The sequence below is a fragment of the Dreissena polymorpha genome, chromosome 4 (genome assembly GCF_020536995.1).
Source record: "Dreissena polymorpha isolate Duluth1 chromosome 4, UMN_Dpol_1.0, whole genome shotgun sequence".
Classification (NCBI taxonomy): Eukaryota; Metazoa; Mollusca; class Bivalvia; order Myida; family Dreissenidae; genus Dreissena; species Dreissena polymorpha.
The window spans coordinates 23,409,473-23,425,191 of NC_068358.1; the positions used below are offsets into that span (position 1 = coordinate 23,409,473).

The following is a 15,719-nucleotide window of genomic DNA, read 5'->3' on the forward strand; positions in this document are numbered from 1 at the left end:
GCAAGAACCTAGGTTCCCATTCTGAGAACCTTGGTTCTGTTGAGAAACCTAGTTTCTTGGGATTATGCGTCAAACCTAGGTTCTCATTTGAAAACTTGGGTTCTTGAAGCCATGTGCAATTTTCAATCGAGCCTAGGTTCTCATTCTGAGAACCTAGGTTCTCATGAGAAACCTAGTTTCTTGGGATTATGCGTCGAACCGCAAGAAACTAGGTTTCTCTTGAGAACCTACGTTCTCATTCTGAGAACCTAGGTTCTCATGAGAACCTACGTTTTCAAATGAGAACCTAGGTTCTCATGAGAACCTAGGTTCTCATTTGAAAACTTGGGTTCTTGAAGCCATTTGCAATCTTCAAATGAGAACCTACATGTAGGTTCTCATTCTGGGAACCTAGGTTCTCATGAGAAACCTAGTTTCTTAGGATTATGTGTCGAACCGCTTGCCATAAACCGCTTGCCATAATAAATGATATTAAATTAAGGCTTAACTATCTACTTAATTTATTTCAAACTTTAATAACTAAAAAGGTGACGACCAAACTCGTAGGTAAATTAATAATACTTGAACATCCTAATAGCCAAACTGAGAGGTAGAGTTAATTGTGATTTTTCAACAGCTTATATTCAATAAGAAACAAATTCTGTGGTTAATGGTGCCAAGAATACAATTCAGTAAGACATCTGTTCCATACCCTGCCAGGCACTGGACAGAATCCATTACACCTTTTGTCTGAAGAATCACAATCCTGTTTAGCACAAAACTTGAATACAAGCTGCGTTTTGGTGAAACTGTGCTTAATGAATGTGTTGTCCTATATTAGCCTGTGCAGTCCTCTCAGGCTAATAAGGGACTATAATTTCCGCCTATACTGGATATTGTTTTAGAAGAGACTTCATTTAAACAAAAAATTCCATTAAAGTAGAAATGTCATCCTTGATAAGCCTATGCATACTGCACTGGCTAATTGTTGAGGGCACGTAACGCACATGCATAAAACCCTATTTCCCAGAGCGCGGCTCAAACACTGTCTAAGTGCTGACAAAAATACAATACTATTTCAAGTGATAAATGATTGGGTCCAATATACCAGAACAGAGAAATTATATTCACTCAAATTTATTTTCATTCGATGTTGTTTTTAACACTAGTCATTAAAGTAATGTTTTATCATACATAAACTGTTGAAGTTTTAAGGACTATTTAATTAACAGTTGTTCCTTGCACAAAACATTTAAAATCTCACACTCAATCTAATCTGCAGGGCTTAACACTAACTTTTTTTACCTACTGACAGACCCAAAGGACCACCAGCTTTCAGAAATTACTGGTCCTCCAAGATTTCAAGTGGTCAGACAATTTCTCTGTTATTTTACTTAAATTTCAACTGACTATTTACAATGTATTGTGCATTTATAAAAAGCAAACTTTTATATATCTACTAAACTATCTCAATATCCCTTTCATATTTTCGCTGTACTTCAAGCTTCTCTTCATTAGTTTTAGGTCTTTTAGTGTAGATTCAACCACCCCCGGAATGAAATTCCACATCTCGAAAACTTGTAATCTTGAAAATACGCACGTTTACTCTCCCGCAATATCAAAACATTATTCAACGCCCTCCAGTATAAATTCTTACGGTAAACAAAGTATATTCTGATGGTATTAAGATCGATAAAATGCTGATTATTGCTGCTTTTTCAAAATAATAAATACCATGTTGTTCATTTCCCGATCCGAACGATTAGAATTTTATGTTAATTTGTGTATTGATCACAGCGAAGTCCGGAGACATTTTTTGGAGACATTTGCGGATCGCAAATCAATTTTTTGATGCGACAACAGGTTTTTGTCATCTGGGCATCTAGAAAAATTGAAATTTCCAATATGTTGCTATTTTTATCCCGGTCTCTAGTCGGCCCTTAAAATAATGATGAAATTATCGGTTTATTATGAACATATAAAGTTGTTTTATTGATAAAAACGGCTTTCCACTAGTGTTTCACAATCGGATTGCCAGGATTGTTAACTGGTCCGACAGATCAACCAAGTTTCTAGTTTCACTGGTACCCCTATTTTTGACTGACCCCGGGTCAACGGACCACCGTTAGTGTCGAGCCCTGATCTGCAATATTTATCAATATAAGCATATTTTTTCGCTAAAATTTTAGAATAATTTTTTTTTAGAGGTTGTGTGTGATCATGTCTGCAATAAGTGTCCAATTTTACGGATGTTGGTCTCTTAGACCTAATGTTGTTGAAAAGTTACATTATTTTTTAGCTTTGGCCGGAGGTTCCAATTAGGGGAAATTGAAAACTCCTGGAATAAGATAAGTTGTAATGTAAAAATAAATGAGTTTGAAGTATTTTCTGATAGGATATTGAAGTATTTTCTGATTGGATATTGAAAGCATACTAAAAATATTGAAAAAGTCCTGAATATGATCAGTATATTGGCAGGTTGCCACGTTTTAATTATTTACTTCAGGGGTTTGGTTTACCAATCCTACCCATTGATGGGAAATTTTTACATTGTCTTAAAAGTACAACTGAACAAACAAAACAAGGTAATGATGAAATAAAACAAAGTCATTCAGCCTGGTGTTTTTTTACCACAAATGAAATATATACCCTGACATAACCCAGTTCAGACTATCAAATTCACAAATCTGAAATGGATACAGTGGGTATTCCAGTGGTAAATTGGTGTGTTTTATGATGGTGTGTGTATAACATTGCCAGTTAAGTTGTTGTTTATAGTATCAGACACAAACCTATCATGTTTTTTAAGTCATCATTTACAAAAATTTCACAGTAAGGGTATGATAAAAATTGCCTTAAAAAAATACAAAACGATTTGTCATGGTCATTTTGATATGCTTCATCAACATCATGTTTTGCTTTGTTTAATCTTTGCCTCTGTGTGTGATTTTGGGGTCACGGAAAAATTGATGGGCAACTTCTGAATATGTAAGATAAAGATGATAATCTGGTAATTGACTTTGTTCACAATGGATGGATTTTCTAGCAACATACAATTTATCAGAGAATTTACATTAATATGTCATTAATTTGCCATTCATTTCAGTTGCGACATCAATGGATGGTCAAGGTCATTCTGGAAGGTCAATTATCAAAATTAGCACATATTACAGTTTTTGAATACTGTTATGTCATCTTTCAAATGGCAATTTTTAAAACAGCATAATTCATTCTATAGAGAGGACATGCTGCATGTAATACCTGTTTCCTGAGCACTCAGTGCTCATGGCAACCTATTGTGGTTTAGGTGGCCCTTTGACAATATTGTTTTGTGTTGTGTATTGTGTGTTGTAACCAATTGGTTCAAACGACATCTTTTTAACAGCATGGCAGATTTTCATGACACTTTACAGGAATTATCCTTGGGTGACCCTCTTTCAAAGTTGTTCAATTCATTCCAGTCTGCTGGATATTTAGGTAACCAGAGCTAAAAATAAGTGTCACCTTTAAAAATCATGGCGCTTGGGTCAAAACTGGATAAACATGATTTGACAATGGGCTTGATATGTTGCTAACAGGTATCTAGCACTATTAACTAGGCAGAAGTCACAGGCATGGTGAAAAAAGTGTCACATGCTGGAACTATTCATATGTCAAGGTCAAAAGTGGAAGTAAGAAATAATTCCCAAATATTGTGCACTGAGTATAACTTTTGCCAGTGTTACATTTTTTTAACACAATTTCGAAAAGTGGCAGGCATTTTTAGCTCACCTGATTGCTCAGGTGAGCTTTTGTGATCATTTTTTGACGTCATCTGTCCGTCCATCATCCACATTTGGTTTGTAAACACTCTAGAGGCCACATTTCTTGTCCGATCTTCATGAAACTTGGTCAGGAGATTTGTCCCAATAATACCTCGATCGAGTTTGAAACTGGGTCATGCTGGGTCAAAAACTAGGTCACTAGGTCAAAAAAAAGAAAAACCTTGTAAACACTGTAGAAGTCACATTTCATGCCCAATCTTTATGTAACTTTTTCAAAATGTTTGTCTTAATGATATGTTGGTAGAGTTCAAAAGTGGTTCTGGTCCGTTGAAAAACATGGCCACCAGTGGGCGGGGCAGTTTCCCTATTTGGCTAAAGAGAAACCTTGTAAACACTCTAGAGGCCACATTTCTTTTCCGATCTTCATGAAACTTGGTCAGAAGATTTTTCCCAATGATACCTCTATTGAGTTCGAAACTGGATCATGCTGGTTCAAAAACTAGGTCACAAGGTCAAAAAAAAGAAAAACCTTGCAAACACTGTAGAAGTCACATTTTATGCCCAATCTTCATGTAACTTTGTCAAAATGTTTGTTTAATGATATGTTGGTTGAGCTCAAAAGTGGTTCCGGTCCGTTGAAAAACATGGCCGCCAGTGGGCGGGGCAGTTTTCCTTATTTGGCTGTAGAGAAACCTTGTAAACACTCTAGATGCCACATTTCTTTTCCGATCTTCATGAAACTTGGACAGAAGATTTGTCCCAATGATACCTAGATCGAGTTCGAATCTGGGTCATGCTGGGTAAAAAACTAGGTCACTATGTCAAAAAAAAGAAAAACCTTGTAAACACTGTAGAAGTTACATTTCATGCCCAATCTTCATGTAACTTTGTCAAAATGTTTGTCTTGGTGATATGTTGGTTGAGTTCAAAAGTGGTTCCGGTCAGTTGAAAAACATGGCCACCAGTGGGCGGGGCAGTATTCCTTATTTGGATATAGAGAAACCTTGTAAACACTCTAGAGGCCACATTTCTAGGTCCAAATCTTACAAAAACCTTGTAAACACATGTAGAATTAGCATGACTTGCAAATGTTTGCATTGCTAAAAACCCACGCAAATGGACAGTACTCAATCAGAATTAATCAGATGCTCACACTGCAAAAGTAAACAGAAGAGAACCAATCTAATATGCTCTAGAGTACTGAATTTTCAACTACCGGTAAGCAATGAACAAGGCCTTGTAAAAAAAGGTGAGCGAACTAGGGCCATCTTGGCCCTCTTGTTTAAAGAGTGTCATAGAGCACAATCCAGGTCAGGGTCATGAACCAAGACGGAAGGACAAAACATTGTCTTTAGCATAAATAGGATTTTCACATCATTTCGCTGAAACATATGGTGACAAGGTAGCGCATTTAAGAGCCATGTCCCTTAGTTATAGGTCAAGATTACAATCAAGTTCAAATATAAGTAACTTTGACACTTTGACTAATCTTTACCTGAAAGAGACTTATCAACGACAGGCCTTAACTTTGTAAAACTGCTATGTTGTTTCCTTATATACCTAGAACCTTCTTCAATGTCCTTTTTGTATTCATAATTTAACACTTTACCACTTAGATATGTATTTTGACACATGTGAAGTCCCTTAATAATTGAAATTTAATTAAAGACCTTTCTTACTAGATTAAAGTTTTAAAGCCGTAATTTCCAACCCTAAGATATTGATGAGTAGCAAACAGGATAAAATTTGAACAGACTGCGAGTTACTCGAAGGCTGTTCTGGTTTGATGCTGTTTGCACATAGGCATTTCCACTTTGCCTCTGAGTGGGAAAGGGTTAAAAGACAGACATTTGTATGATACCAGTACAATATTTCGCATCTGTTAAGCCCTCGTCCCCCACGTAATGGAAATAATCACTTGTCTATTTGTGTTTAGGGAGGATGTAGCCTTGGCAGTAATGACAAAAGTGATGGATGAATGTGGCGTTCACTGAAGGCGATGACTGAAAGGTGATGCAAACATTTGATTGGGCTGACCATTATTTACCAGGTAATAATATTTTAGCCAACTTGTTATTGGACTCATGTAGTTGTTTCTATAAAATATTGAATTTGAATATTTCAATCTATTACTTGTGCTGTTAGTATGCGTATATTTCAATCTATTACTTGTGCTGTTAGTATGTTTATATTTCAATCTATTACTTGTGCTGTTAGTATGTGTATATTTCAATCTATTACTTGTGCTGTTAGTATGTGTATATTTCAATCTATTACTTGTGCTGTTAGTATGTGTTTATTTCAATCTATTACTTGTGCTGTTAGTATGTGTATATTTCAATATATTACTTGAGCTGTTAGTATGTGTACATTTCAATTTAAAACTTGTGCTGCTAGTATGTTTATATTTCAATCTATTACTTGTGCTGTTAGTACCCGGTATGTGTATGTTTCAATCTATTACTTGTGCTGTTAGTATGTATATATTTCAATATATTACTTGTGCTGTTAGTATGTGTACATTTCAATCTATTACTTGTGCTCTTAGTATGCAGTGCTCGGTATTCTGATCTTTTACAAGACAGAAGATTGACAACATGTTACTTGTTTGTTTCAAACAAGAAAAATGATGTACAATTGCAGCTGTTTGTTTTTGCTGACTAAAACATTATTTTGTTAAAGTCTAACCCTGACAGGCTCTAAGAACATACTAAAAACATTCATATGCTATGATCTGTCTTAAATATTTTATAATGACTTAATCTCAGACTTAGTCTTAACTTGAAATATTTGCCAATTAGAAGACTTGTAATGGAATAGCCTCATTTGATGCAATCAAGAAAATACTAGCTACATGTAGGTTTAAACCATTCATTTTAGCATGACTTCCTCAACAGGCTGCATTTAACTCTTTCAGTGCTGGAACCGAATTTTGAAGGCCTTTGCAAACAGTTTGGATCCAGATGAGACGCCACAGAACGTGGCGTCTCAACAGGATCCAAACTGTTTGCTATTCTGATAGTAATCTTTGAAAAAAAAATGAAGAAAATGCTGACAAATTTCCAAGCATGCAAAGGGTCAACTATTGCAAAATGCTGAAGCAATATGCTGTTGCATGTAGTGTTACATGAAAGACACCGATGTTGCCATAATAATGTGCTTTTAGACAATTAGATCTTAGTCACAATTATCTAATGTTTTCCAATGTGACTATTGGAAGGTCAAATTTTTTATTTTTTTTTTCAAAAAAAAAAATAAAAAAAAATGACTATTGGAAGGTCAAAATAAGTGAACTATCAAAAGCCTACTTTGGCTCATGGTAATTTATAGATATTTCAGTTAAACATGTAGGTCATAAGTTAGTTTTTGATGACCCACACTCAAGGGTCATCAAAAAGTGATGGAAACTAGATTTTGCATAGTCATGGCTTCTAATATAAGGGCAATATTCTGATTATAAATATGGACGTTAATGAGCTGTGCTCTGGGAAAATGGGCCTTTATGCATGTCGTAAAGTGTTGTCTCAGATTAGTGTGTTCAGTCTAGGAAGTCTCTTCAAAGCGAAAATCAAGTTAAGGTGGAAAGTGTCATCCCTGATCAGCCTGTGGGTACAGGCTAATCTGGGATAACACATTAAAGCTGTTTTTTCCAGAGAGAGATTCATAAATACATATTTGATTTTTATGCCCCCAGTGAGAAGGGTGGCATATAGCAGTTGAATTGTCCATCTGTCAGTCTGTCAGTCTGTCTGTCTGTCAGTCTGTGTGTCCATCCGAAAACTTTAACATTGGCCATAACTTTTGCAATATTGAAGATAGCAACTTGATATTTGGCATGCATGTGTATCTGATGAAGCTGCACATTTTGAGTGGTGAAAGGTCAATGTCAATGTCATTCTTCAAGGTCAAAAGTCAAAAAATACAATCCAAGGGAAGTAATAAGCTTTAAAGGGAGATAATTTCTAAACCTGCCAAATGATATATTGAAATTTTATTTCAAAGCGGCGCAATAGGGGACATTGTGTTTGCCTGGGTCAGCTGCTGGAGCGTGCGCGTCGCGACCGAGGCGAGAGTCGCCTGCAGAAGATTCTCTCACCTGTACATATTTCCTTATAGAGGGGAACTTCTGCGGGTGGCTCTGCTAATCCAGCAGAGTCCGTAACCTCGAGCCGGACGTCTTCCACACTGCTGGGATTGCTGTCTTCTCCAAGATGCAGCGGGCTTGTCACCCGCTGTTTATCGTCCAGAGTTCGCCGGCCCGGACCTGCCAGAGGTCCCGTCTGAAGAGGGCCGGGGACGGCGGGACAGCAAGACCACCAGTGTGGGGGACAAACGGGACGGTCCTGGGTCTTGTGCTTCTGCGCGGGGGGGAACCCAAGAACATCGAGGGGGTGGCTTTAAAGAGGGACCCCGGGGCGGCGGTACCAAGTGCGCTCAACGCGCTGGGGAAACCGTCTCGGGGATGAAGACGACGGCTGATGACAACAAGTGGGCCATAAAGGCGGAGCTGTGTGCTGCAGCGGTGCTGCGTTCAGACATGAATTCGTCTTTTGAGATTGTCTAACTACCAGTGCACATTAAGGTCTCATTGGCCACCGTGCACTGGTCTATTTGGATCTAAATTATTTCTTTGGCGAATACCCGGGAAGCCGGGGTAAATTTGACCTACTTTGGCTCTAAATTAATCTTTCTCCCCTGAAAGGTCACAGGGGCAGGTCGGGCTACTATAACCTTGTGAAGAGGCCAGTAGGACCTGTAAATAAACTCTGAAATACACACACACACACGGGACATTGTGTTTCTGACAAACACAACTCTTGTTTAATTCATTAATTTAACTAAACAATTTTTCTTTCATGCCCAATCTGGGTCCATGATATTTGTCGCCATTCAACTGGTTAAAAAGTTGGGTTTTTTTTCGATTTACTTAATACCTTAAAATCCCTTAAAGAAATGAAAGCTTTATTTTTAGCTCACCTGAGCACAACGTGCTCATGGTGAGCTATTGTGATCGCCTTTAGTCCGTCGTGCGTCGTCAACATTTACCTTGTTAACACTCTAAAGGTCACATTTATTGTCCAATCTTCATGAAACTTGGTTAGAACATGTGTCTCAATAATATCTTGGGGGAGTTCGAAAATGGTTCCGGTTGGTTGAAAAACATGGCTGCCAGGGGGCGTGGCAGTTTTCCTTATAAGGCTTTGCTAAAACCTTGTTAACACTCTAGAAGTCACATTTTTAGTCCAATCTTCATGAAACTTTGTCAGAACATGTGTCCCAATAATATCTTGGACGAGTTTGAAAATGGTTCCGGTTGGTTGAAAAACATGGCCGCCAGGGGGCGTGGCAGTTTTCCTTATATGGCTATAGTTAAACCTTGTTAACACTCTAGAAGTCACATTTTAAGTCCAATCTTCATGAAACTTTGTCAGAACATTTGTCCCAATAATATCTTGGACGAGTTCGAAAATGGTTCTGGTTGGTTTGAAAATCATCGCCGCCATGAGGCGGGGCAGTTTTCCTTATATGGCTTTACTGTATGGTAAAACCTTGTTAACACTCTAGAAGTCACATTTGTGGTTCAATGCTCTTGAAACTTGGTCATAATATTTGAACTAATAATATCTGGGCTAAGTTCAAAAATGGTTGAGATCCGTTACAAAACATGGCCGCAAGGGGGCGTGGCATTTTTCCTTAATGGCTATTTACTACAAAACCTTGTTAACACTCTAGAAGTTATGGTTCGTTGAAAAACATGGCCGCCAGGGGGGGGGGGCAGTTGTCCTTATATGGCTTTAGTGAAAACTTGTTGACACTATATTAGCCACATTTATTGGCCAATCTTCATGAAACTTGGTCAGAACATTCGTCCCAATGAAATTTTGCCAGAGATTGAAGCTGGGTCATATGAGCTCAAAAACTAGGTCACAAGGTCAAATATATAAAAAAAAGTTAAAAGTCACTTTTTTGGTCCAAAATAATCTTCATGAATCAGCTTGCATTTTTTTCAGAATAGTCTAGTTTCTTTGGCGTTCAGGTGAGCGCCTTAGGGCCTGATGGCCCTCTTGTTTAACATTACCAACCAAATAAGGTGAAATATGCCAAGTTGATTCAAGAATTCTTCCACATCAAAACCACATTATTACTAAGAAATGCAAGTATCCAAACAAACAAATGATACTAACTGCAAAACATTACAGACTCATGTAGAACTGTGTTGTAACGTTTGTTTTAAAATTTCAAATCTGTAATTAAATTTATTTATCTATTGGTTGCTAAATTGTTGTGGCTGTACATGATTATGCACCTGGTAACCAAACATAAGAGGTGATTTGTAATGTATTGTTTATTAAATGTTTCGTACTTATTTGGCATTGAAAAGCTTGTTTACATAATAATTACTTGTTAGTGCAAACACATTAATTTTATTTTCTTTTAAGTATTTTCTAACAAAAAAAGGATATTCTAGGAATTATTTATTTCCACAGTAAAATAAAAATACATAATATAAATATATATAAAGTTTTTTTCTCTTTTGAAAATATCATCAACAGTATGACAACAAACTGTGAAAATATGCCACATAAAAAAAAGGTTTGCAGCCATAGACCATTTTGCTATTGCAAATAGAAACATACCTGTTAATTGTGAGAATTTTTTCTCCTGTGTCCTATTGAAAAAGCTTTGTCATTCAGACAATAATATCATCCGAGATCAGTTTACCATTTTTTCAGCAGGTTCTGTGTGATATTTTAGACGCTGAATTTTCTTGAGATACTGATACTATATAATTACATTTTGCGATAAGAAAATGATACAATTTCCAGTTTCAGATAGTTTCTTTACAATAGAAATTGCTGAGTCATTCAACGTGTCACATGCATTGCTCATCTTAAAGCATGGACTGCTTGTCACGTGCTCAGCAGAAATGTTGTCTTGCAACAATCACTTTGTCAATGAATGAGAGAACATTATGACAGTAGGCAGATATTATCTATTTGAAAGTATAGACTCCAGTGACAGAACCAAAATGCATGGAGGAAGCTCAGGTTGGCCTATGTCCCAGACGGGCCACAGGTGAAGATGAAATGAGAAGAGAGGATGCCTTTTCGAAAAATAGTTATCTGAATGAAAGTTCTATTGCCACATAAATGTGGTCAGTATTGTTATTTTCCAGCAAATTTGGAAAAAAAACACTTAATAAATCTGCATAGCATAATCATTTTTAAAGTGCAAATACAGGTAATTGAATTTGCCATGCAGAAACATTCAGAATATGATAGTTAAAAAAGTGTTTTGCCAATAATTGAGCAATTATAAATTCATAAAACACAGTTTTCAGTTTGTCAGTTTTAATTTTTGGTATTTCATAGCATTAGTCAAAAACATGTTGTTATGAACATTATAAATGCCAAAAGGGCTGGAATAATTTAATGACTAAAGTTTAAGCAATTAAAATAAATGTTATCTTTATTCAGAGTACATTATGGTATTTTAATATTATAATTTGCGGTTTCTTTATAATTATGTATTATGTTTTTTTAATATTCTGGCTCCAATGAATATTGCAGAATATACTTCATACATTTTCAATATGCATAATCTTTTTATTGGATTTAATCTTTTACCCTGTAGACCCCTACAATTAATGATGTTTAAAGCTGGTACTGCACGGTTTTTATATGTGTTAAATTGTGATAAATTTAAAAATATGTTACAATAACACAAAATAGGCAAGAAAAATTATACATTGAAGAAGATTTTAATAAAATGCAGCAAAGACAAATTAGCGCCCGAGCCAAATGTGACGAAGATATTTCGTACATATTTTCCTACAATAACAGAAGCATTCGTCTTTTTATTAGGATCGGAGTTAGTGTTTGTGTGTCGTATGAATAGATATCGTTGCAGGAAATTAAAATGAACCGTAAAACTAAATTTAGACTCACATCGTACATGCATGATTTACATGCTGGCGAAATCGACTGTACAGACATTTTCGATTTCAGAATTAAACATCTGGCTTATTTCGCATTTTTCGACACATGTTCTTCTTAACTTTTATTATGCCCCCCTTCAAAGAAGAGGGGGTATATTGTTTTGCACATGTTGGTCGGTCGGTCCGTCGGTCGGTCGATCCATCCGTCTGTCTGTCCACCAGATGGTTTCCGGATGATAACTCAAGAAGGCTTAGTCCTAGGATCATGAAACTTCATAGGTACATTGATTATGACTGGCAGATGACCCCTATTGATTTTCAGGTCACTAGGTCAAAGGTCAAGGTCACAGTGACTCAAAACAGTACAATGGTTTCCGGATGATAACTCAAGAATGCTTACGCCTAGGATCGTGAAACTTCATAGGATCATTGATCATGACTGGCAGATGACCCCTATTGATTTTCAGGTCACTAGGTCAAAGGTCAAGGTCACAGTGACACGAAACAGTAAAATGGTTTCAGGAAGATAACTCAAGAATGCTTACGCCTAGGATCATGAAACTAAATAGGTACATTGATAATGACTGGCAGATGACCCCCATTGATTTCCAGGTCACTAGGTCAAGGTCACAGTGACACGAAACAGTAAAATGGTTTCCGGATGATAACTCAAGAATGCTTACACGTAGGATCATAAAACTTTATAGGTACATTGATCATGACTGGCAGATGACCCCTATTGATTTTCAGGTCACTAGGTCAAAGGTCAAGGTCACAGTGACAAAAAACGTATTCACTCAATGGCTGCCACTTCAACTGACAGCCGGTATTGGGGGCATGCATGTTTTACAAACAGCCCTTGTTTTAATTTATATTGAAATATATCATGTATAATCAGTTTTTTACACATTTTATATAAATTCATAAATATTTGACAAAATCGTGCAGTCCCGCTTTAAGGGCAGTGCCATATAGATCAGGATGTTGATTTCAGATAATTAATGGTAATTAATTAACAAACTATATAATGCAACCTTAATTAGTTTTGGCAAAGGTTCAAGCTTAAAAATTGCATTGTTACAGTGGCCATTAATTATTGTTATAGTGCACATTGTTTTGGATGTGGCTTAAGACAGGTGCCTTGTTTTTAGGTCTTGGGTGTGAAAATATTGTATCTCATATTATAAAGTTTAAGCAGATACAAGGTTTTCATGTTAAAACCTTGAATTACTGTATGCATGTGTGTTTGGCATCAGATTTCATCCAAGACGTCTTACAATAAGCCAATAAGTGTAGATCATTCAATATAATTGCCTTAGTTAACTAAATATTAGTCAATACATACATATTTGAGCATTAATCAATTAAGGTATTTGCAATGCTGCAGGTTATTGATGATGAAGATTGCAACAGAATATCAGTTATAAATGCAGACTTCATGTCAGCCTTCAGTCCAACCCTCAAACAACTTTTCAAAGTGTAAATTCTACATGAATTGTATTTGTAAAAAAAAATATTGAGTTGAATACACATCTGATATGTTTTTGAAGTTCCAAAATGTATGTAAATGTTTAATATAAATAAAAAAAATGTGTATATGTTTGTCACCACCGATGTGTATCACCAGTGACCAAGTTTTTGATTTAAGGTGTTTTATTGCATGTCATAATTAAAAGCGATGGGTCATTTAAACATGCTTCATACAAGCCACATGGCGGGTGTAAGCAATGACCTGTTTAACTTTAAAACTTGGCATAGAATCATTATTAATAAGCATACACCAACATTAGCAATACTGCATGGGTGGTTTAACCCATTTATGCCTAGCGTCTAGAAAAAAGGCCTTGGCAAACGGCGTAGACCCAGATGAGACGCTGCATGATGCGGCGTCTCGTCTGGGTCTGCGCTGTTTGTTTAAAGAAATTTCTATAAGAAATATTCTAAATATAGAAATAAATATACTAGACATTCCTAATTTTTGAAATAAATTGATCCAATTTAGAAGGATGGGAGAGTCCACTAGGCATAAATGGGTTAAACATGAAGTTTAAAAAAAAAACAGGTTTCTTTCTGCAATGCATTTACTGAGATCACAGTTTGGTATACATTATAAAGAACTATGTTATCATATATAACATGTTTTATTGGAATATAAGGGTATTGTTAAAAATTCTACATGTTATATATGTTTATGGACATTTACAATGAACAATTTTTTTTAAGAAAAAAATTCTCATGACTTCAACAGATTTTATGGAAATGTGTTTCAGAGGTTATCAGATGGAATGTCTGACACTCTTTGGAGCTATCAGGAAGTCTCCAAATGTGTACAAAATGCATGTTTGTAATGTTTATATTTGAAGAGACTGTTTCAAATGATAAGGATAAATTATTTTAGTCTTCACCTTTATTGATATGTCAATGAATTTTGTTACCCCAAAAAATGTGAATTGTGTATTGAACAGTTTTCTATTTGCTGGATGCAGAATTTCAAAGCCTAGAATCAATCAACTGGCAAGATGTCATTTTGTTGACTGGATTGTATATCCTGCTTTACATGTTAATGTGGTAAATCAATGGTTTAATGTGTTTGTTTAACAGATGAGCGACAATTTGAAGTCATGTTTTCACTGTTTTAAGACCCAAAAAAGAGATTTAGGGTCAGGAAAGGTACATTGGTTGTTTAGACCATTGTGTGTAGCTATATTTTCTAGTATAAGCACAACAAATCTTTTTCATTATTCGTTAATTTCTTCCCCCAATACACAGGTTTATTTCGACTAAAAAATTGATGTTAACAAGAAATCTTTCAAATCATGATAATGAGGCAAAGATTTGCTGTACAGATTTATGTGCTGTGCGCAATTAAATCTGGTATAAATTTAAGCAATTTTTATGTTTGAAGGATTGATCAGGATTGGTAAGGTAATAGGTTAACAACTCATTTCTTTTTTGCCAAAATGTGTGAAAATGGCACAGTAAGAAGGAAAAAGTTCAACTAAAAAAGCACACATTATTCTTTTCATGTATTTGTGATAAAAAAAAGACCTTGATCACATAATACTTGGAGATGCTTATGTCATGAACAAAACATTTAACATAATCATGTCAACTATTTTTCAAATGTTGATATATCATAATTTGTGACATGATTGCTTGTTTGTTTACTTGTTTGTTAATGTTTTTTTCATTTATTTCTGTAATTGATGCGGTGTACGTTTGAATCAAGAATTAATGCATTGTATGTATCCTAAATTCAATACCGGTACATCTTATTTACTCAACATACTAACATCTTCTGTATAGAATACTTGTTGTTTAAATGTTTTATTGGCTCCATTTGTTGTGACTGATTTGATGTTTTAATGATTTGCAGTATGATGAAGAAGTGTAAAGGAAAAGTTTTTGATATGTTGAAGAATCTAGTGTTGTTTGATTTGAATTTTTGTTATCGTCATTGTACCTTTTGTGTGCGGTGTAAAGTATAAAAACATACGTGATAAGTCTGTGCAATGGAATGTGAAAGGGAATGCGGAGATGGCCCATGAGGAATGTGGCCATTGATAAATTGTTTTAAATGTAATATGATATACTTACATACAAAATAAGTAATATCCCTTACCATTTAATCATTTGAATTTATGGCACTGCATATTACAGGGTTAGAGTTACTGTCATTGATGTTGCACATTATCATAGATGAAATATTTATCATTCTTGACTTTTATCACACATTCTTCTTTGTGCTGAAATTGTTGATCTTTTTTAAAAATGTATTTTGTATATTGTATTATTCAATCCAAAAAAGAATATGCTGAGCGCTGATATACAGGGCTCTAGCTTGGCTCAGATTTTAGGGAGAGTCACTTCTCCCTCAGCTCACAGTAGGGAGAAGTTTTTAGAAATAGGGAGAAGTTTTCAGAATAAGGGGGAAATGTAGTGTTCGGTCCTAAATGGGACTTATTCTAGCAGACGACTAAGACATCAGGTTTTGTTAAGGCTGTTACAAACTTTCAAAGACAATCTAGCTGTTACAT

General features: G+C 35.6%; 1 protein-coding gene across 2 annotated transcripts in view; it reads left to right on the top strand.

Moving 5' to 3' along the window:
- Nucleotides 1-15,719, top strand: part of LOC127876748 (kelch-like ECH-associated protein 1B) — a 67,291-nt gene that overhangs the window by 26,302 nt on the left and 25,270 nt on the right. For both annotated transcript variants that reach the window (XM_052422178.1, XM_052422176.1), the window contains exon 2: nucleotides 5,680-5,793. The gene's annotated coding sequence lies outside the window, so the exon portion shown is untranslated. The remainder of the gene's footprint in view (nucleotides 1-5,679; nucleotides 5,794-15,719) is intronic.